The 27,310-nt window shown below is 41.9% G+C and overlaps 1 protein-coding gene across 2 annotated transcripts in view; it reads right to left on the bottom strand.

Annotated features, from left to right (window-relative positions):
* Positions 1 to 27,310, bottom strand: part of arvcfb (ARVCF delta catenin family member b) — a 280,461-nt gene that overhangs the window by 151,442 nt on the left and 101,709 nt on the right. For both annotated transcript variants that reach the window (XM_028579335.1, XM_028579336.1), the window contains one exon: positions 18,390 to 18,485. The gene's annotated coding sequence lies outside the window, so the exon portion shown is untranslated. The remainder of the gene's footprint in view (positions 1 to 18,389; positions 18,486 to 27,310) is intronic.

Here is a 27,310-nt window from a genome sequence, read left to right as displayed (position 1 = left end):
CTGTTAGCATTAAATTAAGATCTTAGATTTTAGGATAATTTTAGGTACAGTACCCAGCTGAGAGTTACCGTATGGCTCGTCGAATATTTAGTTTGTTGACCTTTTCAGACTAGTTGATTTGTCTGCTGAGTTTATGCTTTCCAGGAAAATTAGATCCCAAGGCCAGTTCACATGTTTGCATGATCAACAATAATGTGAGAGACACAGTTTTGCGGTTTATACTGTGGAGAGCGGAGCTGAAACTCTTTGATTTGCTTTACTTTTACAACAGACCAATATTCATCTTGTATTAACCTTTATTAAAGAACACACTGGGGTGAAATTGAAAAGAAACGTTCACTTCTAAGTTCCTTTTGCCATTAAGGCATTTGTAGTCTCAAGGAATGTTCTGTCCAGTAAAGTGTGAATTACTCCTGCACACGTCCCAAAACAACGCTCGGTGCTGCTTCTGTTCTTCATTTGATGAACGTTTATATGCTTGTAAGTCATGTTGTAAAATTGTCCTACCAGTGTGTTAAACTCATGGGGATAATTAAATCAAGGCTTTGAAGAACACCTCCAGCCAGCCCTACTTAAAAGTTCTAAGACTGTTTTCAATTTAGTTCTTTCCAGTTGAAAGGGGTCAGCATCCAGCCTTGTTTAATTATCCTGCTGGACACTGGGAAGGGTGAGGTCACATTCCAAAGGTGGCACTGAGGTCCTGTTAAGGTAAGCGGCTTTATTTTAAACACATGGGCTACAATTTAGTCTCTGAACTTAACTACCAAGCCCAACAGTCTATTCAGACTACCACGGTCATCTTCAAGTAAAACTTTTCCAGAAACTGATGCAGTTCCCCTCAAAGATATCGGTCTGTTCACCAATGTGAGCACACAGAGAGAGGATGTCTGGTCAAGGATATGAGAGCAGTGTTCAGATACCCCCTCTCAGTGCTTTTAGTAAGCATAATGGTTTAATGGATTGTGATCAAATGGCAGGGAGGTGCACCAGGACAGGCATTTGAAGGATGAAGGTTTGAGCTGCCCCAGAGGAATATAAATAGCCCCGCAGTACAAAAGGCTTTTCTGCTGCTTCCCCTTCAAACCTCTTTCTCCCTGCTCGTCTCAACAAGGGGAATATGCACAACCCCAACCTTGAGTAAAGGTTCCTGTCCTTCCATGTCAGTGCCTGTACCGAGATGAGACACAGAAAGGACTTACTCCCTACCTTGAGTAGTTAGCAGCGTAATTCATGGGCCATCGCCTCAAACTTGACCGCTAATGTTGAAGTCTAGTGAATAAAAGATAACATAGATGGCAGGGTCTGCTTCAACCGACGTAGTGGAAAGAGGCAAGTGGTTCGGCTCCATACAACTCTCTCTGGATTTCTCAGTATGACTATGTTCAGAAGATTGTGCCGTCCGGTGACTTTCCTGCACAGAAACTCGAGTGAAGATAATTAGCTCTCTTCTGAAGAGTCCATCATGTTTTATTTAATCCTCCGTGTCCTTTTTGGCTATTTGCAACTGCGTGGAGGAGGAGGGGTGGGGGCACGTGAATCCACTGGTTAAGATTCTGCCGAATCCGAAACCGAATACCAAATCCTACTCCCATCCTCAGTCCATTAACACTGTAAAAACATTATTTTTATATGAAGTAAACAAATGGTTAACACCAGTTTTTAGCTGTGACTTTCCTTCCTTTGCTGTACCTGAAGTTGCTGCATTTTGGCTGCTGTCTGTAGATTCCTTCATGCACAACTCGTATTCTTTCCGATGTTTCATACGCAAATGTTTTAACAGCGGCCATGTTGTGTATTGTTTAGGGTCCTCACCACCACGAGACAAATTGGCATTGCAAATTGAACATGTGGGGGATGGGGTGGTGGCAGATGATAAATATAATCTTAAAAAATCCTGAAGCTGTTCTTATCTTTTCAGAATGCTAAATATATTTGCATTCCTTTACATTAATATCCACAGGGTCAATTAACCTTTAAACTGCTACAAAGCATGATTCGGTGCTAGAATTTAAATCTGGAGTGAAGAACTTTTGTCCTCCTGTGTGAACTCGTTTGGCAAGGGCTTGAATGTAACAGACATATATTTAATGTAAAAGTTCCACACTTTTGCTTTTTCTGCAGGCTGCTCCATGAAACTACAATATGAGGAGAAAGTAGTGTGGGAGGAGGGTACTGGAACAGCCTGGTATACAAAAATAAACAAAGAAGGCACTTTCACACCAAGGTAATTAGGGTGTTTATGGGAGGAGAGAAGGTTCCTGATGGAACAGTGAGGGTACAGGACAGGGGAAGATAGAGGAGGGAGGGGGTAAACTAAGGCTCATTGTTAGCCAGGTGATTTACAAGGGTACAGGGGCTCCAGGCTCTGCCAGTGGAAAGATAGATCATCTGTCGCTATAGCACCCTTAGTCCTTTGTTTCCATTGTGCCTAGACAGTGCTGGGGGGGGGGGGTGTGGGGACGAAAGTGGGTGGAGGGCGGCTGGAGCGATTGTTGGTTGAGTGCTGTTGTGCCATCGCAGGGCCAGGGCCTGTACATCTTCACCACAGACAGCAGCACAGATCAAAGGCTGCACTGTTCCCTCTCTCTAAAGCTCACAAGCCTTTGAAAACTTCCCAGAACATTTGCACATGGGGATGATATGCCTCTGCAATGCTAGGGGCCTTCTGAATATAGCATCTGAATACCAAACACCAACATTTAATGATACGCACAGTGCGAGAAATTATCCTGAGTTTGCTTTTCAATGCAGCCGGGTTATTGTATGCACCACTAGGTGGGATCTGTGCGTGTGCCACACAGCGGCTGTGGGTAGATAGATGAGTCGTCTGGTGTATATGAAATGAGGTCACCTTCTCCCTTAGCTCCAAATAGACTTGGTTGTCTGAGTGCTGTCTGCCTTTCTCCACACATAGAACTGTCAGCATGCACCACTTGACCTTTCAGAGCCTCGGCGATAACGCTCCTTCAGGCAAAAATCAATTACCACAGGCAAACGCAAAATCAAATAAAGAAAGGGTATGATCTTAGCATGTGAGGAGTCACATGTTGGGGCAGTCTATGGATGCAGATTGAAAGGCACCTCGGTCCGTGTCACTGAATTTCATCAGGAAAGCTAATGGGGCATCCGACAGCTTTGTTCTGACGTTCCTCACAGGAGGGCACAGTGTAACCACTCTGATTCTCTTCCTTGTCTGCAATTCATAATGTGTAATATTGAAGTGAATGAGGATCAGAATTCAATTAGTAAGGTCTTGGAAAGTAGGCCAGTGCTGTTTACAAGAACCTCTCCCACACTCATTGTACCGATACAAAGGTGAAATCGTCATGTACTGATCTACCTTTTCATACCCTGTGTTAACATCATCCAGGGCCGACACGTTGAACCGCAGTATTCTGTAATCCAATTCAGTTATGTGCGCTCCGGCCAAGCAAAGTGACTTGTGTTAATATTAGAGGGAGATGAATTTGTGGTTGGGAATATTATTTTGTCTCCCTTCTCTATAGGACAAATATAAATAATTTGAAACAGTAAACAGTTGAACAGTAAACCGTTGCATCTTTGGCCAAAGAAAACAACATGAAATTCTGGAAAAGCATTTAATTCAATCTCAGATTTTCTTTATGGTTCAAGTTCCGTTCAACAAGACCAAGTTCACTACAGCTGCTTGGCTGTAGCGGTTTTATGAAGATGTGCTTAGGCACAGTGATGCTTTAAGATAAGTGCTAACTTCAGCCTGGTCAAATTCCCAAAACGACAATGCCATCACGCTGACATTTAGCAGGTAATATTTACCATTTTCATCATTTTAGTTTAGCTCATTAGCATAATAACATTTGCTAATGATCACCAAACACAACATATAGCTGAGGCTGAGGTGAATGTCATGTGCAGGTATTTAGTACAAATCCAAATTTTGACCTGAAAAACTAAAATGTCAACCCAAAGTCAGGAGATGCTATCCCCTTGGGACCATGAATGTGTCTAAAACATGTCATGGCAATCAACCCAATATATCCTGAGATTTCATTATATTTCACAATTCAGTTGGGACCAAAGTAGTCGACTAACCAACCAACCAACCAACCAACCAACCAACCATCTATAGAGCCGCTAGATTGGCTAAAAACTATTCCCTATTAAGGAACATTTTTATGTTCACATGAACATTAGCCATAAGATTTGTCACCAAAACCACCACTTCAAAAGGCTACAAATATTCTTGACTTTAAATTTACAGAGGAAATGACTGCTATATTTCCGTATAACACAGTCAAACCATCAATGTGTGATTTATTGGAGTCATTTGGCTGCACTCCAGGGCCATGCCTCACTCCACATCCAGGCTGTACCGGACAGAAGAGCATGCAGTCTTAAACTCTGAGGGTGGGGGGCTTGGTGAAAAAGCAAGTAGCCTTCCGAGTTTCAGAGCACTGTTTGAAGTGACCAATCATACAGTTGTTTGGACCCAATCTGTTCCGAAATAACTATTTAGATCAGTGGATTATCACTCATTAGGCGTCGATGTTTGAATCGGATTTCATTTATCAGACTTGGTCCACTTTTCCTTTTCTGACCCTAACTTTAAATAATGGCAGGCCCTTTTTGAGTCCGGCCCTGGGGTTGTGATACTGAATCCTTAGTTACCGATCCATGATCCATTTTAATCCATCATGCAGCATGGGGAGTGTGTGTGTGTGTGTGTGTGTGTGTGTGTGTGTGTGTGTGTGTGTGTGTGTGTGGAAACTAAGCAAGGAGGAGATAGAGAGAAAAGGAACAACCTAATGCCTTCCTTATCGCTCATACCACCTCATTATGTGAATTGTGTGTGCCTCACAGTGCAGCACACACACTGCCACACGCCACAGCACCTTCTGGCTCAAGATATGCCAAGCACTCAGGTGCCGTTTGCCCCAGAGCAGACACTGATCAACCCCCCTCCCTCCGCCAGCCCAACATCCAATTTGCTTTGGCATTTATAGGTGTTTATGATAAAAGCCGACAGTCCGATGTCTGGCGAGCGAATCACATTTCAAAGTGATGTAAGATGGGGAGTGGTTATGTGAGCAGTGCCCGGTTATGCACAATTGACTCCCCGGTGTGCCAACAGCCAGGGTGGGGGTTAACTGTGAGTCTGATCTGTGAGGGATAGCGTAAGAGAGAGGGTTAATTCACTGCCTGTCATGTTAAGCACTGTCCAGTATATCATGGACCACACACACACACACACACACACACACACACACACACACACACACACACACACACACACACACACACACACACACACACACAAGCAGATTACCCCTGTGGTGGGTGAGAGTATGACATGTTTACTTTACTCTGCTATACTTTTCCTGCATCCTCTTCATTATCCCATTCATGAGGCCAAATTGGCAGCAAGACCCTTAAAAATAAACACTGACACGACTGTTAACAAAATGTGACTGCAGGCAAATACAACCGCAGGCAAATAGGCACAGCGGTTTCATCTCTGCAAGTCTTGCTATATCAAAAATACATGAGGCTGCCTCCTTTACCGTGATTAAAGGTGATGTATCTAAGTGCTTCAGGTGCTGCATCGCCAAATTGTGCTTTCAAATTCTGGTTAGTAAAACATGTGTACAGTCTGAGAGCGTTTCTTTTTTTTCTTTCCTGTGTAAATCAATGGGCTGTTGTGACTGCTGGCATTTTTAGGAGATTACTAACTGTCTCATGTCTACATCTTACATTTCCTGCTCCTGCCGAGTCAGCCAGCATTGACAGGAGCTCGGGCCAGGACTCTAATGTCCCCAAGACACTGGCCAGAGCTGGGCGAAAGGCCAAATCCAATCAGCAGCACCACCAGACAATATCAAAGACCAGTGGGCGAAAGGAAATGAGGTTGAATGGCAAGCTGTGGCGTAGAATGAGGAGGCGAAAGGAAGACAGAATGAGTGGTTGAATCTCATCAGTTGGCTTTTAACGATGAGTCACCACAGAGCAGATTATTGCACAACATCCAGGACAGTGGGTTCAGACAAAGGGAACAAGTGTCCCAAATCACAGAGAAACTGAACAGAGATTGTAGAGTCCCACCAGTGATGAAAAGCAATGACCGTGAGCAAACATGACGATGGAATGAGCTCGCTCAATGGAAGGAGGTTGCAGTACAATGTCGCAGAAGGTAGGCAAGGAGGTAAACACATGGTAGTGCAAGTTGGTGGTCAAAACATGACGAGGGGTTGGCCAGCATGCCGGCATCATTTACCTGCATCACCACCTGCTGCCATGCTAGCGGTTGGCTGGTAGGGGGGTTGGGAGGCAGGTTGGCGCGCTCTAGCTGCAGCGTAACGTTGCGCCGCTCCTCCTCAAGGGCTCGGGTCAGCTGCTCAAAGCGCGCCTCCTGCTCTTTCACTGAGGCCAAGATGCTGGCAGCCGAGCGAACATCATACTCCTCCATGTCCAGTGTTGGTCGCAGTCGTACAGATCTTCCATGTCGGGAAGGGAGGGGAAGAGAAGGGGGAGGAGGGGGCACCAGGTCATTAAAGACACCCTGACCCAACAGGCTGGGCGAGTGGCATCAACAGGCTGACGCAAGTTCAACGTCAAATACAAGACATGGATGATTTGGCATACAGCACAAGCTTGAAAGAATCATCATGAACAAAAGACCAAGATGACCCATCAAAATGGAACAATTAGGATGGCTGACTGGATGATTGGGGGGTATGGTCATACTACAGAGAGTCTATGTGTTACAGTCAAATCTGTTTCGGTTAAGACTCTTGAGCCAATACCCTGAAGGGACAAGCTCAAATTCTCCCCACAAAGGGTGACTACTGTACGTGGGTTAGACACTCCGAACCCAGCATAGAAAAGACATTAAAGAGGATGCTCTGCTGGGTGCCAATTATGTTTTCACTTTCAGAAGTTTGAGCCTTTTTTGTAATTAGGCAATCCTGCCACACAATTCAATACAGTTTTGCTGGAACATCAGTGCAACAAAATGGAAACATGAACCAATAGTACAGCAAAGGGAATGAAAGCACAGTGCACACTCACAAAAACAAAGATTCTTGTTTTTGGACATCCAAAAGGTGGAAAGGAATGAACAATTATAGCCAGCGTGGAGGAATGGCACTGTCATTGGTAGGGATGCACCGATACTGATACCAGTACTCGGGTGTCCGTCCGATACTGTGCTCATGTACTCGTAAAACTACCCTGATACAACCGCACCCGATACCACTTTATGGCAACGTGACATTAACCTAAATAGATACAAAAATATAATGTTTTGTGGTACGTCAGTGTTTTAACATTGATGTGTTTACTACCATTGCCAGGCAGTCTGCTTTCCTTTACTTCCGGTTTCTTCTTCTCTACTACTTCTTGCTCATTCACAGATTATATTGTCTGTACATCCTCTGTAAGCCCTCTTTCGGATAGTACTGCAACGAACAATGCGCTGAGCATAAACGTCTCCACTGAATGTGTGTTACAGGTTACATTTAGTGAAATGGGCGGCAGTGCCAGTTTGTTTAAGAAAACACAAAGTTAAATGTTAAAATGTCAGCAACAGCATCTAGTTGTGTATTTACTTTGTTGCAGTCAGAAAGTGAAGAACATCTGATGAAAATAAAACATTGTTAGAACTGTATTATTAAGTACTCATATCGGTACTTGGTATCGGCAAGTACCCAAATGTAAGTACTTGGACTTGGTCTGAAAAAAAGTGGTATCGGTGCATCCCTAGTCATTGGATATAGTCATGCACAGAGCCATAACGCAATCCGACATACAAGCACTGTAGCAGGCACGAATCCAACACATGCAAGCTTCCCACAGCCAACCATACGGACACTGCCCATCATAAACAATCATAATTTCTAGATAACAGTTGCAAGCCACGGTGCGTATGACTGTCACACACACCCTGATATCCATAACTGATGGTGTCGTGTTATCAAGGGGGTTGATGGCACAATAACAAATGGGGTTGGAAATACCAAACCACAGCAATACAGACCTAGTAGATAAGCAGGCTGAGAGGTGTTAGAAAACAGACATCCCCCACTCTAACAGAAGCAGAAGGATGAGACGGCAAGAAGAACGAAGAGCTGGGAGAGAGGGGAAAGAAAAACAAAGGGAATACAAAAGTGAGAAAGCCAGAGGTTAAAACAGAAATGAAAAGCATCAAGCAACATATGCTTCTTCTGAGTGGGTTGGATTTGACTTTATAGTAAACCCAAGTCTAATGAAACAGGTGTAAAAAGTATTTGATGTACATTTCAAAATACACATGCACAGTTAGTTCACCATATATTTTTTGAGTAAGATTGTTTTTTTTATGTTTTCATAAATCTTCGTATCTCAAAGTACATGTCTATTTTCAAGGCTGGATTATCAACCTGGCAAAGTGGGCAGCTACTGTACTTCAGGGCAGCGCACCCCAAGAATCCCTCAAATCCTCAAATTGACTGTTTGTCAGTTGAGTACTAATAATTTAATGGGTGAGGCTATTTGCACCCCTGGTACAATTAGCAGTGTATGCTATTTGCACACCTGGTACAATTAGCAGTATGCTATTTGTACCCTGGTGCAATTAGAAGTGCTATTCGTACCCTGGTGCAATTAGAAATGAATGCTATTAGTACCCCGCCAGTGCACACAGCAATGTGTTCTAGTAATACCCTATCTGGTACAAATATAAATGTATGCTATTTGCACCCCTGTGCATTTACAGTACCTTGGCATATATTTACACACAGTTATCCATACTACTCATGTATTACACTTTTTTGAAATATTATCGCCCTGACATTCTTATCCTAACCATAACCAATCCCACTCCTCTTGCCTAAACCTAACCAACCCAACCAGAGCAGGCATATTCATGAGTCTTCCCCTACCACCCTGCAAAAAAAGAAAAACTTGCGCAATTGCATGCAAATTATCCAATCCAAATTTAAAAAAATAAGATCACCACACAGGGGAATCGAACTCCAAACTCCCATACTAAAGGTAAGCGCACTAACCACTCACAACTCACCTAGCAGTTCTTTCAGGTAGTTGAACAACTGTTTACCACTATTTTCTTCAAGCCTCGGTTGCTAGGTAACCATACTATATACAAAAAAATAGGTACTAACTAACAAACTAACGGTTGTATGCTTTCACTGAAGACAGAAAGCGCAACTGTAGTATCCATTTTCCGCTAGAAATTCAATTGTTATAAACTTTAGAGACAAAACTTTCCTAATATGCCAGTTTCTGCGGTCATGGAAGATGAACGTACGCCATGATTTCGGTGCACGCGAGCAACGTTTTTTTGTTGTTACGTCACAGGGTGTAAATAGCTCAGCTGTGTGGCCGAGGTTATTCGTACCGGGGGTGCAAATAGACACTCCGTAATTTAATTCATTTGTTTGAGAATATTCACCACTAAATTCCAATATCACCAGAAATTATGAGGGTCTCTGGCTGGGTCCTGGATTAACACCTAATACTGCAAACGGCAGACAGAACGTTGAAAGTGGATGATTCTGCTAAACTCTACTGGATTGTGCTCAATGACAAAATTCTGTAATAAACAATGGCAACGGCGCATATACAGATTTATTATACAATTTTTGCATGCCGAGGATAGGATTATTTTTGCCACAGGGCAAAACATTTGAGTATAAACTGTTTTACAAGCATCATTTTTCACAGATAGAGCAGAAGCGATGTGTTCTTTTGTGTGCGGATGTGACATAATGTTCTGGCCTTGGACTGGACTGCTTAATCAGAGAGTGAAAGCACATGTTGGTCAAGCAATCATTCAAAGAAAAATCACAACCTGGGGTCAACTTAGCCCAGTCAGCATTAAAGTGCTCATATTATACTTTTTGGCTTTTGTCCCTTTCCTTTATTGTGTTCTATATCTTGTTTGTGCACGTTATAGGTTTACAAAGTGAAAAATCCCAAAGTCCCCACCCCCCCCAAAAGGGACTTCCCATCTCCAACAGAAAACTGTTCACCAACTGCTCCAAACAGCTCTATTGTAGTCCAGCCTTTACTTCAGAGACAAACGTGGTCACTTTGGAACACACGTTATAATGCTCACCTAGCTGCTAGCATGGCACGCCCTCATACTCTGCTTCTGACTGGCTAATAGTCCTTACCTAGGTACTGTCAGGGCACGCCCTCATACTCTGCTTCTGACTGGCTAATAGTCCTTACCTAGGTACTGTCAGGGCACTCCCTCATACTCTGCTTCTGACTGGCTAATAGTCCTTACCTAGGTACTGTCAGGGCACGCCCTCATACTCTGCTTCTGACTGGCTAATAGTCCTTACCTAGGTACTGTCAGGGCACTCCCTCATACTCTGCTTCTGACTGGCTTGTGGTGCTTACCTAACTACTGTGCATGTGCTCACAACTAGGGATGCACCGATCCGACTTTTTCAGTCCCGATACCGATGCCTGGGCTTTGTGTATCTGTCGATACCGATCCGATACTATTGTTGAATTAATAATAAACTGTATACCTTCCACCTTATACCTTCCTTCCACCATGTGGAAGAGACTGAAGGCACCAGACTTTTCCTAACTAAACAATACTTTCCTAACTAAGACAAAATAACATAGATGTAATGTATTGAATTCTTATTTATTTGTATACTCAACTCTTCCAGGATGTGACACACGTGTGACGGAGAAAAAAACAAAAAAAAAAACAGGATCGGCCTGTGGATCCCTGATCCAGTAATTTTGTCAATATCGGGACCGATATCCGATCTTAATATCGGATAGGTGAACCCCTACTCCAAACAAAGATGGAACAGAAGTGAGATGTCTCACTCTGTAGCTAAAACAGAGAGCTCAACACACAGGGTGAAAACAGGAGCTGCAACAATGTGCAGTACAACAAAAAATCTGGTGGTTTTTTTTTAATTAAACCTATTCTGATATAACCTCTAAATACAATTATGAACCTGAAAATGAGCATAATATGAGCACTTTAATCTAAAAACAAAGTAACACTGTGGAAATCTGTATGACTCCTTGTGTAAAAGATGGGTCAAATATTGTGAGTAGTAATTAGGGCTTTAAAATAGAAATGTCAGGTGCCAGGTTAGCTCACCTGGTAGAGGGTGCGCCCATATATAGAGGTTTACTCCTTGACACAGCGGGTTCGACTCCGACCTGCGGCCCTTTGCTGCATGACATTCTCCCTCTCACCCAAATTTAAGGTGAGTGCTAGGGTTGCACAATATATCAGTGTATTTTTATTTTTTTATTGTCATCGCAACATCAACACGTGACAATATACACGTTGCGAAAGTAGACACTCCGATTTTTTAAATCAGTAGAAAACTGCACTTTAAAATGTAACTGTCATTCTTTTTTATAGTTGTGCCTTTTATATATTAAAAGTAATGTTAAATAAATAATTTGTTCAATAAAAGAATGTTTTAAATTCAACAAGCAATTTGTTGTATTTTAGCAGCATACTGAAAGCAGCAAAAAGGCTTTGTACTGAGTACACTTTAATATCGGTTTATTTATCGCACAAAATATCGTTGAGATTCAACAACGTTATTGCATATTGCATGTTTTCCTCACATCGTGCAGCCCTAGTGAGTGCTCCTTTAGTCAGCAGAAGGTTAAAGAGAGAAGGTCCAAATGAGTCAGGAGACACATTGTATCAAAGCATTTTGGGTATCTTCCAGCTGATCTGATGCCACCGAAACAGACAAAGATTGAGGAGGGGTGGTTTGGCTCAGCACGGGGACAATCAATGCAGATGCAACCATTAGAATCTTAAACAGGTCGGATTACAGAAACAGAGAGTGTGTGTGTGCGCGCATACACAGGATTCATTTTTCACTATAGGACCTGGTGAGCGTGAGGCCCTTATTCCCTTTGAAGCACACAATCCCTCTTTGATGTTTGTTGTGTGCTGATCATTTATTTATCCGGCGTGGAGTGGAGTCTGTCACGACTCTTCCTTCACTCTTCCTCACAAAGCAGTACATCGTGAGGAGCCTGTGTTTTCATATCCGTGTGAATGAAAGAAATGGTTGCTCTGGTTGCTTTACCTCTATATAGAAACATGATCCCACATTACATAGCTGTTATCAGATCAGAAATCTATTATTCTGAAACACTGTTCTCCCTAAAATATGTGTGACTGGCATGTGTTTATAGTCATCAGCCGGTATATTTAGTTTCAAAATGGAAACGGTGCTGGGCAGAAAATAGCATCCTTGTCTATTTTCAAAGCGATCCACTACTTGAGATAACCCACAGCAAAAGGGCACCATGAGCCATGTAGACTGGACATACTTGATGACGGACTCTAATGATTCACACCCCTGGAGGGTTAGGGGGCAACGCAGCCATCGCTTCCTGAGTTGTAAAGGGAATAATATGGCAGGCATGTCAGCTACGCCCCCACAGCTTATCATTAAACACCAACTTCTGGGCATACTTAAAATAGCACAGGGAGGGGCATCTGAAGAATTCCCCTTCTGCCACCATGACAGCCCCGTTTTTATTTTTTTTTATTTTTAGGCTTTGGTTCAGCAGATGTTTGCTAATGACCTGCGTCAGAGGGGATAAAAACACAGTCAAGGTCTGCATATTTAACCCCATCCTCAATTACACACGCCCTACTTAGTCTCAACTTTATGTAATGGAAACACCAAGGGCAGGAAAGTAATTTGTAGATGCCACTTTTGGAAGATAATGAGTGGAAGGGATGATCACTTATCAAAGAGATGAGATCTTAAAAATAAAAAAATAAAAAAGACGAAGAGGGAAAATGTTTAATTAATTCCATAAAAGGAAGTGTGTTGGATTTGACTACTCTTAAGGCGTAAACATATTTAATTAATAGGACAAACAGGCTCATATTCCATGTGTAGAGTTGATGCGGCATCTCACTAGCAGCTTCACTGTTGCAAGTATTTTCCTATAAATGCGCTTCAGCACAAAACCCTCAGCTCTATAAATAGCCCAGTAGTAAATATATCCACACACACATATCCACACACACACACACACACACACACACACACACACACACACACACACACACACACACACACACACACACACACACACACACACACACACACACACACACACGGCCACAATTTGGAGTGTGGATGGGCAGATGAGATGCAGCGTTCGCTCACATCAAAGGCTTGCTGGAAAATCTGGTAATAAATCTTTGGCACCTTATTCATCATTGAGAAACTAATCTTTCAGTGACAAAACCCTCTGCCATCATACCCCTCTCTGTAGTAAACTGGCCAGAATTTAAGTGATTATGTGACTATGTTATGCTCAAGAACAGCTTCTTGTTTTCTGCCTTGAGCAGAATACAAGCACTTTGACCAGAGCAAGCTGGGATGCCCAGCATTTGATCTTTTGCCTCTCTCGTTGTTTTCCTATCCTCTGGTGGAAAAGCATCACAGACTGTGCCGGTTGGTGTGAGTCTGCTGTGTGCAGCCGACTGACATTATCCAACCAGTGGTGGAAGAAGAATACAGATCCTTTACTTAAGTAAAAGGAGTAATACCACACTGTAAAAAATACTCCGTTAAAAGTAAAGGTCCTGCATTGAAAGTAATACTTAAGTAGCAGTATGTACCATGAGGAAAATGTACTTAAAGTATTAAAAGTAAAAGTACTCAATGCAGAAAAATCCTCACGTTTTAGAAACGATCGAAAACAGTTCTGTCCTTTAACTAAGTGTCTGTGATGAACTTGTAGGCTGTTATATTGTTGTGTAGTTTAATTTATAATAAAACATCATATTTTATAAACTACATGTGTTTTGTGTGCAAACATCTTGATTTGTAAAGTAACTAACTAAAGCTGTCAGATGTCAATGTAGTGGAGTAAAAAGTGCAATATTTTTCTCTGTAATATATAGTGGAGTCGGAGTGAAAAGTGACATAAAAAGAAAAGACTCAAGAAAAGTGTGATTGATATGCTAAATGTGAAGCTATGGCCAGCAGTCGATTAGCTTAGCTAACTTAGCTTAAAGGTGCTGCAGGTAGGATTGTGAAGAGCCAGGACTCGACAACCAGTCCCTCTCCCCTTTTTGCTGAAGCTCAAAACAGTCCCTTAAGCCCCCCCCACAAGGGAGAATTAATGTGTGTGCATGAGCAGTGATTGACACGCAGTTAGACACCCCCCCTTGGCCCTGATTGGTGCATCTGAACAGGGAGCGGTGGATTTTTCCAAATCACACTACAGGTTGTAGGTGGAGCCAGAGGAGCCGGACATTTCTTTTTAAATGACCTACTTCACAGTTCATAGTTCTACTGGAACATAGGGTCAGTTTCAGCAAATATGACAGAAAGGTAGTTTTATAAGTCTTACCTACTGCACCTTTAAACCACTAGCCTGGGTCTATCGCAAAGTAGTCTCCGTTACCAGACCTAATTCCACAGTGCTGTGTCAGTAAGGTGTGGCTATACTGCTTATCTATTCTGGCCAGGGGGAGAAAAAAAAACGCTGAGGCACCGCCGTTGTGTCCGGCATGTAGCACCGCCCAAGACGACTGTGATTGGTTTAAAGTAGCATAGCATTAACGCGTTAATCGCGATGCGATTAAGGGCCGAGCATAACGCATTAATTTTTTTAATCGCATGCTGCCATTTATTAATTTATTTTCACTTCACTCAGCTTCATGTCGTGCCTAACAGGCTACTATTTTGACCCTTTGCTGCACCTTTACTTATCATCAAGCTGTCATACTACCTCCTAACACATCCTCCTGCTGCTGGCTGCAGGCCAAAACTCCCGGACGGCTCATAGACAAGTCGAAAGCCATATGCACATTGTGTAAAGCCGAATTAAAATATCACTGAAGCACATCAAGCTTGAGCTACCACCTACGTGCTAAGCATAGTCCAGTTAATGGGACTCAGGTTGATGCTAGTGGGCTCAGGCAAAGCACTATTTTGGAGAGTGCTACTTGCCGACCTGTTGTTGAAACCAAAGTGCAAACGCTGTCTCATCAACCGGTGATCACTGGACGTCAGTGAGTAATCAATTATTTAGAAGTTACTGCACACTATATTGACTCTGGTAGGTAGGGTTGGGTACCGAAACGTGCCGACCTAAACGGTAGTAACGAGACCGAATAAGAACGAAAATTTCGGTGCCTCATTTCGGTGCCTGACTTTACACTACACCTGACAGCAGGTAACGTTAGCCTACCTTTAGCTAGCAGCTGGATTAAACACTGTTAAAATGCTGATAGCTAACGTTAAACAGTGTAAAGTGTGACTGGATTTCCCTGTAGAGGACTCCAACAGCGGAACCTAACAGTCTGCTCGGCAGCGCAGCAGCTGCTGTTGTCGGAATTAAACAACACAGATTTAAAACAGGTTGCCTCGTGGTGCATTCACAGTAATTGTAAAATACCATTTTCCCATCTGGTGGTTGTTTTTGTTGTTAAACAGCAATTTACTGGTGAAATAAGTTATTGTTATGGTTATTACATTATTATTAAATCTTTAATTTTGACCATGGTCTTAACAATAAGTTCCTGACTGTTGTTTAGTACCCTCATTTTTTTTCTTTTTTCTTCTTTTGTTTACAGTAAATAAATAATAAACTAATACAACTCTTAAAGTCAAGTTCAGAAAGTAACTTTCTTTGCATTCATTTGATTCACAATCAAGATACACTGGTAAGAATTGCTTTCCATTGTTAATAATTACTTAAAAACAGTTCTGAAATGCTAAATAATAGAATCTGAATCATGTGATAAAACATGCGATTAATCGCGGTTAACTACAGAAATTCAGCGATTACTCGCGATTAATTTTTTTTATCGTTTGACAGCCCTAGTTTAAAGAAATGCCAATGAACCGTTTTTCTCCCATCCCGGAATGCTGTGTGGACTAGTCAGACCTTCCTCCGCAGCACTGTGGAGAAATATCTGACAATGTGAGACTACCTTTGTACAGAACCAGGCTAGCCGTTTCCCCGTTTCCGGTCTTTATGCTAAGCGACGCTACCCTGCTGCTGACTGTAACTTCATATTTAGAGGACACATATGAGAGTGTTATCGACATTCTCATCTGACTCTCAACAAGAAAGTGAAACATCATATTTCCCAAAATGAAAACTATTGCTTTGACTTTTGTCTTTCATCATCAGTCAAAGCAGAGACAAAGGAGGACTACAGCATGGCTACCGAGGAGGCCGCCCAGGGCAGAAGTAGCATGTGGTCTTGAGGGGTTTGAGTACAAGGTCATTAGGGGGGTGTGGGAACAGATTGGGAGGTAAAGGGAAAGGATAATTGAGTGTGACCATCAGTGCCTGATATTGAGTTAGAAACATTCACCTGATTAGGGACTAGGAGGGTGGTGGGTTACGTCCTCCCCCCTCATGGCCAATTTGCCCCTTTCCAGAGGCTGTAATTGCATCTCAAATTAATTCCTTGTCTAAACCCATCATATGCCCATCTGAGGATGTAGCTCTCAGTGGCACAATTGGGTACTTAAAAACACCTGCTCCTCTTCCTACTGTGTGGAAGTAGCGGTGGGAACAGTCTTCAATCTACCCACGTTGGATGTTGACGATAAAACATTCATACAGTCAGAAGGTAAATTGGCGAAATTAGGTGGTGTTGCTCTGCCTTAAACTGTCTTTTCAGAGCCAGTAATTTCAGGCTCTTAAGGGAATCATTCTGCTTGGCTAAGCTGTCCAATATGTCAAAGCTCTTACGGAGAGTGACTGACAGTCAAGTGATTCATCATAATGACAATGTGCTGTGTTGGGAATTTCTGCTCACCAACAGCAAGCTTTTGATGAGTTTTGCGACTCTTTAAACGCACTACTCATGAACAGAAACGTCAGATTGAGTTAGTCCTAACTATGAAGAAAAACAGACATGACAGTTGCACATAAGTGTTGCAATTTTTAAAAATGTTTCTAAGAGTGTAATTGTAGCCAAGCCAAGCCTTCAACTGTCTTTGTGAGAACGCTAAAACACAATGCCCAATTTATAAGTGGCAGCTTTACCACAGAATATTAGCCAAAATCAACATATGTGGCACGCTACCATGTAATGAATGGTTACCGGAAGAGGATTGTCATTTCTAATAAATATCTAATATTCTAAGTAGCACTGGACTTACTAGTAACAATACTAGTGACGAATGTTTTAAAAAAATGCAACATATAAAAAAAGAAATGCACTGTCACCAGGAATGAACCTTCCCCCAATTTAGGATTCCAGGCATTGTTGCTTTGAGGAACATTAAAGTGAGTGTTAATTCCCAGAAGGTTATTGCTGAGTGATGCGTGGATAAGCAAAGCTTAGCAAGGTGCGCGGAGTCCATTGCTGATCACTTTCACAGCTAGAAGAAAAAAAATGTAGCCGTTGTTTACCCTTTATATTTTATTTCATTCTTCTTTTCTTTGAACCGCCTCGCTATGTGGAGAATTTCAAGCCGGACATTCTGACACACACGCACAAACACACAAATGCATGCACGCACGTACACAATACTGTATATGGGACGTACAAAGCTTCGACAAACAGCAGCCTGTTTAAATGCCTTCTTGCCCATTTTAAATTTTAACGCTGTATTACATTCAGATGTTTTACCCCAATTGTTGATCAGGTACTATAGAATAAACATTGGCAACATTATACAGTAAACAGCCAAGGTCAAGGTTTCAGTGTCAAGTCACATCTAGATAAACGTCGGTTCTTGTTTGTGAGTCAAACCAAAATGATTCAAGACGCAAGAACGACGTTACTTTGACCAAGCTTAATGCGATGCACAAAGCTTTGACAGACATGAACAACAGTCACTTTTTCTAATATACTCTCTGTCCTACTTCTTAAAGAGAGAAAAGGCACAAAAGAGTGTCTCCAAGTTTACGTGAAGTAAAGCAAAGTCTTTTGCAGCACATTGGATATCCAAATTGCTTTTATTGTAGTTGTCTCAGGTTCTATCTTCAACAGGTGCCAGACTTCAAACATGCAATTACACAGTTGAGTCTGTCTTTAATCCTGGACTAGAACAAATGTCCTCTTCTGTTCAGCTCTAAAACCCAATAAAAACTGTGACGAGAACTAAGACCGATTTTCAACTGACATTTACCTGAGCTGATGCAACTGTGAGAATTATTTAAATCAGAGCACATTTCCTGGAGGAAAAAGCTTCTGAATGTATTGAAATAAAAGTCATACGAGGAACCTCTGCGACAAAGTGAAATGAAGTTAAGTAAAGTGAAGCTCCCTCGAGGAGAGATAACAGAGAGAAGTCTTGGATTTGCAAACCAAAAAAAAACCCGTCAGTAAATGTAATTACTGCAATGATGAGCTGAACAAAGTGATTAAAGGAGGGCTGGAGGTGTAGGGAGAGGGGCGGGTGTACCTTTGATGCCGGTGAGTGCCGTCAGACCACAAGTAGAGTGAGGACAGGCGTAGCTCTGTTAGAGTGGACTCGTTTGTTCAGTCCGCCAAGGGAGATCTGTGGATAAAAAAACAAGGACATGGAAAATAACTATTCAGCAAACCCGCTGACGGTGCATTGTTAATATAGGGCTATTGTGTAATACAGAGACACATACGTAGTATACAAAGCTCACAATTGTAATCTGATACTGGTGCCCTACTCTTAACCATAGTACCCTCCCAATAGCTATTGGTTCATCCTCTCCTGCCCATCACGTGTGGTGTGCCACAAGGCTCAGTTTTAGGTCCACTACTGCTTTCTGTTTACATGCTTCCTTTTGGGGACATTATTTGCAAATATGTTGTATTTTCACCGCATTGTAGAGCTTGACTCTACTCGACTCACTTTTGGTACCAGGTACGTATCTAGATATCTAGGATTCTTAGCTGATCGTCATATGACGCCGTGTGAAATAGCTGTGACATCGTCTTTAACGCAACACAGCTCTCACTGGATCCTTTTGTTGGCAACCAAACAGAGGAACATCCGTACCTCGTTAATTGACGACAGCGCTGCCATTTTTAAAAATCTTGGTCAAGTGAATAAGAAAAATGCAGTCGCAATTGACGACAGCTTAGCTATTAAAAGATGCCAGGTTTGTGCACCTCGAAGGAAGTGATACCAAAATAAGTACTAGGTACCATCCAAAACTTTTGTCAATGGAAAACCCAAAAAGAGCGTGTTGAATAAGGTTGAGTCTAGCCTTGTCTATATCCTTGACTATTGGGATTGCTCCAGTGCCACAGGAAATTCCGCCGGATGCATGTATTTTCTGTTTCCTTCTGCTTTCTTTGTGTTGGAATTTTAAATTTGGTGGATTAATGAGAACTATTGTTGACTGCTCCTCAGATCTCTGTAGGGTAAATTGAGACAGCTAGCTAGACTGTCTGTAAAATCCGAGTTTTCTCTCGCACGACTATTTTGCAGCGGCTCTGTGCGTAGTTTAGCGCCGCCCATGACGATTCTGATTGGTTTAAAGAAATGCCATTAAACCAGAACACGTTTTCCTCCCATCCCAGAACGCTAATAGGAGTACCCAGACCCTTCTTCAGTGCGCTTTGGAGGAGGGTCTGGCAATGTGAGACTGAGTCTAGCCATACCATACACAGTGGAAAAGATGTATTATTTTCATTTTTAAGCTGAGGACACTTTGCTGTATGTACCCATAACACCTGCCGATAATAGCATTGTTTTCACTCTCTTTAAAGGTCCCATGACATGCTGCTTTTTGGATGCTTTTATATAGGCCTTAGTGGTCCCTAATACTGTATCTGAAGTCTCTTTTATATAGGCCTTAGTGGTCCCTAATACTGTATCTGAAGTCTCTATTATATAGGCCTTAGTGGTCCCCTAGTACTGTATCTGAAGTCTCTTTTATATAGGCCTTAGTGGTCCCTAATACTGTATCTGAAGTCTCTTTCCCGAAATTCAGCCTTGGTGCAGAATTACAGCCACTAGAGCCAGTCCCACAATGAGCTTTCCTTAGGATGTGCCATTTCTGTGTCTGTAGCTTTAAATGCTATTGAGGAGGAGAGAGGGGGGGCAAGGTGGAGGGTGGGGGTGTGGCCTTGACCAACTGCCACTTTGCTTGTTTGCAAGCCATGATGTCTCTCTCGTTCTCATGGGCGGGCCAAATTCTCTGGGCGGGCAAAGCAGAGAAAGGGGAGGTAACCTCAAGGTAACCTAAAGATTCCAGATCGGCCCATCTGAGCTTTCATTTTCTCAAAGGCAGAGCAGGATACCCAGGGCTCTGTTTACACCTATTGCCATTTCTAACCACTGGGGGACCATAGGCAGGCTGGGGGATCTCATATTAATGTTAAAAAACATCATTAAGTGAAATTTTCATGGCATGGGACCTTTAACTGCTAAATGTCCAACAGTTTTTTCCTGCTAAACTACAGTAAGTCAGAGATTATTTTAGTTGTCCTTCCCAACTCCATTCAGCTGATGCATAATAACTTTGACTGTCTGTCAATAAATGTTATATTTATGCCTGAGTCATATTGCGTCATTACTGACCTCAGTTTTGATGCTCAAATCAAGAGGGTTGTACAGTCCTGCTTTCTTCACTCAAAAACATTCCCAAAATTAGAAATGTTCTGTCTCTTTGTTGATCTGGAGAAGGTTATCCCTGCTTTTATTTATATTCTGTTTGTTTAAGCCATTGTTCTACCATGATAGTAGTTGGTCCAAAATGTGGATCTTAACGATTCAAGGAAGCATGATCACATCACCCCTATGTTATCTGCCCTTTACTGGCTACAAATTAAATTCCAAAATGAATTTCAAAATTTTACAAATTACGTAAAAGGCTAAATTAGGTCCGGCCCCAAAATATATCAGTGAACTCCCGACCCCTTGAACCAAAAGAACAAAACCGAGCCCTAGCTGGGAACGCTCCCCAGCTTTGGAATTCCTTGCTTGCTACTTCTGTGTCAACCTTTAAGTTCCTTTTTAATACATATTTCTTCAGATAGGCATTTTTATGTGGTGTTGGAAACTCAGGATAATAATTATACAAATATGCAGTTATATACAACAAGAGATAGCATGGCTATTACTGCTGCTACAGTAATGAGAATGATTTCAGGGTAGGAGTTTCACAGTTTCAAATTCTTCTTGCCAAGCTTTACAGTCATTTCCTACCAGAAGTTTCTATGTCACAATCATGAAATGAGCTCCAAACAGATTCTTGTGGTGTCAAAATCTTGTTTCCATCACTAATATGTTAATAATGAGGCAACATTAACTCGACACTTTCAACAAACCAATATGTCAGCCTGACCTTAGTATTCATACTGCACCGCATCAGAAATACAGACATCACAGGCACACACACACACACACACACACACACACACACACACACACACACACACACACACACACACACACACACAAAGAGACCAGTGTCCAATACCGCAGCGCAAATTGGTTTTGATGCTTCCTACCATGGGATGAATCATTCTGCCATACACACCAACCTGTCCAGTGGCTCTGCTGCCTTTGATGGCTGAAGAAACAAAAGCCTGGCAGCAAAACTGCTGGATTGACTGCACCATTGAAGGTGTTACTGATGATGAAATCAAAGGCGCCCTTACGCCGCTTACTCAAAAGCCAACTTTTATTTTAAGTCTATGGGTTTAATAAGATGTAATGGTTCTTTAAAAACAGTCTCATACTTCAAGCAACACTTCACTCTGGTGAAATATCTATTTAAAAAAGAAAAAAACTACAATCCCCAAAAGGAGATCATCAGCAGTTTGTTTTAAATGATTAGCTCTTATAAATGAAACTAAAGGTTCAGACTGATTTTTGGTAAAAATGTTTAAATAGAGCAAAAGTTACTTGTCTATAGAGTAAATGGAATGTAAAAGATCGACATTTATTTCAGTTTTTCCTCACCAAAACTAAGACACTGCAAGAAAGCCATGCTTAAAAATCAGGAACATGAACTACTACTTTAGGTTTTAATGTATAGTCAGCTCTCCACATTAGTATCTCAAGATACAGCTCTGACTTCAGGCCAAATATGCATCATTAAGTACTGAAGCCATATAATGTTAAATTAACTATGATCAGAAGAAAAAAATCGATACAAAGTCAACTTTTCTCTCCAGGTTTCAGCTGGCTCTGGGATTAGAATATCTCTCTCTCTCGCTCTCCAGGGATTCCTGGGTGTGTTCACTTCAAGGACAGATAGGCTCTGAGCACCTTGGATTTTTGGTACAAACATCAAAGATTGAGCTAAGCCGAGCCGCATTAGTTATCACCTCGTCTCTCTTGGTTTCTCTCTCTCTGGTTCTGGATGGTTCCTTACATCGCTCCTGAATGGAGATTACCTCAACACACTGTCACAGCTCACGGCAGCGCTGTTATTAATACACATTTTATTCTACTTAATGTGATGCAATGCTCTTGTAAGTGAGTTTTCCCCCTTTGGTCTGACAGGAGAGCAGCACAACAAGCTGGTTTGGGAATGGGGAAGATTGATGGTCAGTGATGATGACAAATGAATAAATGATGCTCCCGCCACCCCCGGCTAATAGCACTTACCCTCCCATCTGATACCGCTGAGCAGATCAGAGGTCAATAGTGGGAGGCTGTGATTATTCTGGGTGGCAGTCAGTCGAGGGTTCCTGTGGCTAAAAGAGCTGTTGGTAAACGGCCAATTCTGACACAGCGCTGCTGACACGATTCTCAAGCATTGTAGGTCATAATGCTTCAGAGACCTGGGTTGGGCAGGTTCAAATGTGGATAACAAGACATTGTTGTAAAGAAGGGTGTATGTTTAACAAAGCATTTTCGTGGGTAAGTGAAGAGAAAAGATCTGTGGCCATGCCTGAAGCTGACAGAAATTCTTACTCCCAATACTCACATCCAATCAGATTTATTTACACAGTACCCCATCAGATACATATCCTCTGCTCTTGGTTCTGTGTTGACTATCTTCACCACTGACCCTGATAACGCTGTCCTCACCTGACAGTAATAACTGCACAGCCCTCATGCAATATTTGCGCTTCATATCAGCGCCTGATACCTCACCTGCTGTGCATTATGCAGACAATTGCATATTCTATCATGACTTGTTCCCCCTTCAACCCACCATCGTTTGGAGAGCGCCCCAGTGTAAATCTGTGATTAATAATGAATGCAGAGTGAGGGTTAGCTCGCTGACTGACAGACTGAAGGGCTTACTGTCTGGGGAACGCTACACTGATGAAGGTCTTTCCTCAGCTGCCAGTGCCTCTGCACACTCATATATAGAAAAACTACAGTCACATATAAATGACCATGTGGATAAGCAGCCATTTCTCGTGTGCGTTTGGCATGCATAGATGTGTCATTTCATATACGTCCTCTGTGTTCCGTGTGAATGCACTGAGCAACCTGGCTAATTGTTTGGACAACTATGGAAATGAAATGCTAAATGTGAAAATTAAAATGCTAGTGGAACATTAATTATGCAAGACTACTGTGCATGTGGCTTCATCTCCAACAAGTCCTCCAACCAAAATAACAAAGTAGGTTGTTTTACACAGCTTTCCAAATGACCCCATTCAGTGTTTTCTGACCTAGACAGGATGTTAGTGCCTTGGTAAACACAAACGACAAAAAAAAAAAAAAAAAAAAAAAAAAAAAAATTATATATATATATATATATATATATAAATAAAAGATTCATGTGCACATTTTCTGATCTGCCATTTATGAAGAGGGATTGGTTTAAAGTTAAATAGCAACTAAAATAACTTGGTTACATTAAGGGGTAGAATGTGGTCCAGCTAAAGGAATAGTTTTACATTTTGGAAAATATGTGAATTAGCTTTAGCCGAGATTAGTTTAGTTAGATGGGAAGATCTTTATCACTCAACTTTTTGTGCGTTTGCCTGGTTCTCTTCAAAGATCCAAAATATGACATGCGAGTGCTATCAATGATGTCACTGACTCTGGGCAAGAAAAAAAAAAAAAAAAGAAGCCAAACTATTCCTATAAAAGAAACCAGCGTGGACTGTTGCATACGGGATGCAAAAAGCAAAACAAAAATCAAAACTTTGTACTCTCTAAATGAAAGAAAAGGGACAGAGAGTTGTGCTCAAAAGCAACTCAACAGAGGGCATGAAGGCATCTTAAGTTTGTATACTAGCCTCCTGAGCCGTATGGAAGCCCCACTGTACACACGCATCTACAAACTTTAATATGTGGACACTTCTCAGCAGCTAAAGCCCTGGAGGATGGAGTATTGGTTTACATATGACTCATATTCCATGTATCCATTCTCTCAATTCTTTTGCTCTCTTCTTCTCTCCCATCTCTCCCCAGTACACAGTCTAATAAAATAGGAAACACTGCAAACTCCTGCAGCTGGTTTGGAGCACTCTGTGCTCCGACAGAATCCCCTGACGGCTCTGTATTTCCAGGTAATTGTTCAGCTGAGAGCAGAGCTAAGATACATTGTACTGCAAATGCTCCTGTGTGTGCAGGCTGTGTTTGCAGAGAGCAGCAGCTAATTGTATATTCCAAAAGAAAATTACAGCCCATCATCATTAGTCCACACAAACAGGCAGGCTTGCGTCATACGAGAAAAAGAAGAATGGTTTAGGTTTTAGAACACGGTGCACTCATCTTAGAGAGCAGACCTATTTGCTCCTTTCATTTACGGCAGAAGAAATGATTTGGCCCCATCAGAACTCACCGCCTCTCAAGATGTAAATAAAGAAAGCATGATTGAAAAAAAGAGAAAAAAAAAAGCCTTGGAGAGGCTTAGAGAGAACGTTTTCCTGCCAAAACAAAGTAACAGAGTTCGCTGCGAAGTTTAAAGGGTACAAGGAGAAGGAGGTGAAATTGATTGGCTTGTTTGTTCTTTGGCCTGTACACACTTTTTGTTTTTACATATTTTAGCAGGTTGCTTTTCAAAGTTTAATTTGTTGCAGATTCATCACAGGCAGACTGTGATCAGTAATGCAATCCACAAGTCACGGCCATGGTATTATCGCCTAATAATGACTCTGGTATTACAAACCCAACATGGCTAAACCATCCTTCTTCTGCTTTGTGTGTTTGAGATCCCCACTGCACCCCTTGACCTTGAGACTGTAGTTCATAATCTCTCCAAAATATTGATATTATTCCCACCAATAGTTTTTTTCTGAGAAAACAGTGAAACAAATGACAACCCCCTCTCTGTTCAGAATAAAGTCATATCCCACAATAGTGTGTACAGCCTTGATTAGGCTCAAGGCTGTATACTACAATGGTTTGGAAATGTCTGCAGAAAGCCATTAGCTTGTTACATTTTTCAACCGAAGTCTGCAGTCTGGATGTGGATTTTTGTACAGAAGTGAAGGAAAGTGAACTTGTTACAGATGGACTGAAGGCCGTTGATTTGGACTTAACTTTTAATAGAGAAGGATGTGAAGCTAGTGGCAGATTGAAGATTCAGATACGCTCTCTATATCTCAGCTCAAACTAGCCATACTAGCCTGTAGTTATTCAGGTTAACTAGCTAGTTAGCCATGATAATGCATAAACAGGGAAAACAGTGACATAGTCTCCTCCTTTGCTATTCAACTTTGTTAGTTGGCTCTCAGTTGATGCTTATGATGCTCCTTTGGCTACGCCCTCTGAGGTTTTACTCCAGCCAATGAGGTTACGGTCTCGAGAGCAGCTGGAGACTGATGAATGTTTGTATTGTATTGCTATATAAAGTCAAATACATGTGATTTTACAGGGTCAACTTAATCCGTTAACCATCTGCAATCTCACAATTAAATCTAATATAAACCCCCATCTTTATACAGTTTGACTTGGAGTTACAGTAAAGATGTTGCACAGCTTGGTGGGAACACCACTGTGTTAAACAACAACACAAATGGATGAATTGGTGGGTGAGTGCTGCTATGAGCACTCACCCACCAAGCCTATAAAATACAAACCAGAAAGGTCAGATTAATAATAGATCCATGACTTTAAAGCTTTAACACTTACTGCCAAAACACTTGCACAACCAAACAAATATGTTGGCCAATCGAAAACCTATAAGTGCTCGATTGGAGATTACGCTTTAGAGTCGTATAGCCCACTAAGAAGTCGTGATAATCTGTTGCAGAACAAGTCAATATTTCATTTAGTAATTATTTTTTTTGTAATTTTAAATTTAAGTATTTAGTATGTTTTAAATATTGCAATGTGGTATGTCAGAGTCTACTAGATAACTACAAAGAGATTTATTATTTTTAGTCTCACATTTCATGTTTTCAGGAGTATGTATACTGTTGTCCATGTCATTCTTTTTTTTTTTAACCACAAATTAGCTATTTGATGATCATGCTGAAGACAACAAACTCCTTTCCACGGACAGAAGCAAATATCCCAACCAAGAACGCACGTGGATGGATAATTCATTCCAGCTCATCTCCATTCTGTGTGGTTGTGCCCTGAGAGAGAGAGCGAGCAGTACAAAGCAAAACCCCTCCTAGTACAGAGCCTATCTGCCTCCCTGCCTCTGGTCTCAGCAGGGGCTGCTGCTCTGATCACAGCAGAGGGGTTAATAAGAACTTTGGCACAGTGAGAAATCTGTTACCGCCTGAACCGTCTCAGTTTGCTGCTTGAGTCTCCTCTGACACGGGAGATAGAACTCTGTCATCTGGGGGACAAAAATTCAGAATCAGACTTGCCAGGTAACTTGTGACGTTGTATCTACTATAAAAGGTCAACATTGATATATCATTATTAGAGGTAGTGGAAGTAACACCAGCAGGGACAGTAGTAAAATGTGTGACTCTGCTTCTCTGCTCTCAGCTGCACAGTCAGAAAATCAGTCATCATAATTTCCTCCATAACATAATGTTCATGCTGTTAAAAGGAGATTACATACAAAGTCATCCAATCTTGGTGAAAAAAGCCGACACCTTTTCCTTCAAAATGATTAATAGCATGAACCCAAAACAAATCCTGTCACCGTTTGATGAATGGCAGGTAACGTAAAGCCCTTGAATGATAACACTTTGACGTATAACAGAGCCTGCCTGAGGAGGGGGGGTTCTTTTCTGTTTTTACACCCTGCTGCTTTGAATAAAAGATCTGTGCTGGGATTTGCACGTGACGGGTAGCCTCAACCCTGCACTCGTCGATTATGTAATGTGTACCACCGCAGCCTGTCGAAAACTCTCGCCTCTCATCGGTATCCACAAAGACAGCAGAAGACTTTATCTGGAGTATCAGGGAATGAGAAGTGGGAGAGAGGGACGGTGAGACAGGTAGAGAAGGAGGCAGGTGTGTGTGTGTGTGTGTGTGTGTGTGTGTGTGTGTGTGTGTGTGTGTGTGTGTGTGTG

The sequence above is a fragment of the Perca flavescens genome, chromosome 5 (genome assembly GCF_004354835.1).
Source record: "Perca flavescens isolate YP-PL-M2 chromosome 5, PFLA_1.0, whole genome shotgun sequence".
NCBI classification, from domain to species: Eukaryota; Metazoa; Chordata; class Actinopteri; order Perciformes; family Percidae; genus Perca; species Perca flavescens.
Note: the sequence above shows the minus strand (reverse complement) of the source record. Positions and strands in the feature narration are given on the sequence as shown.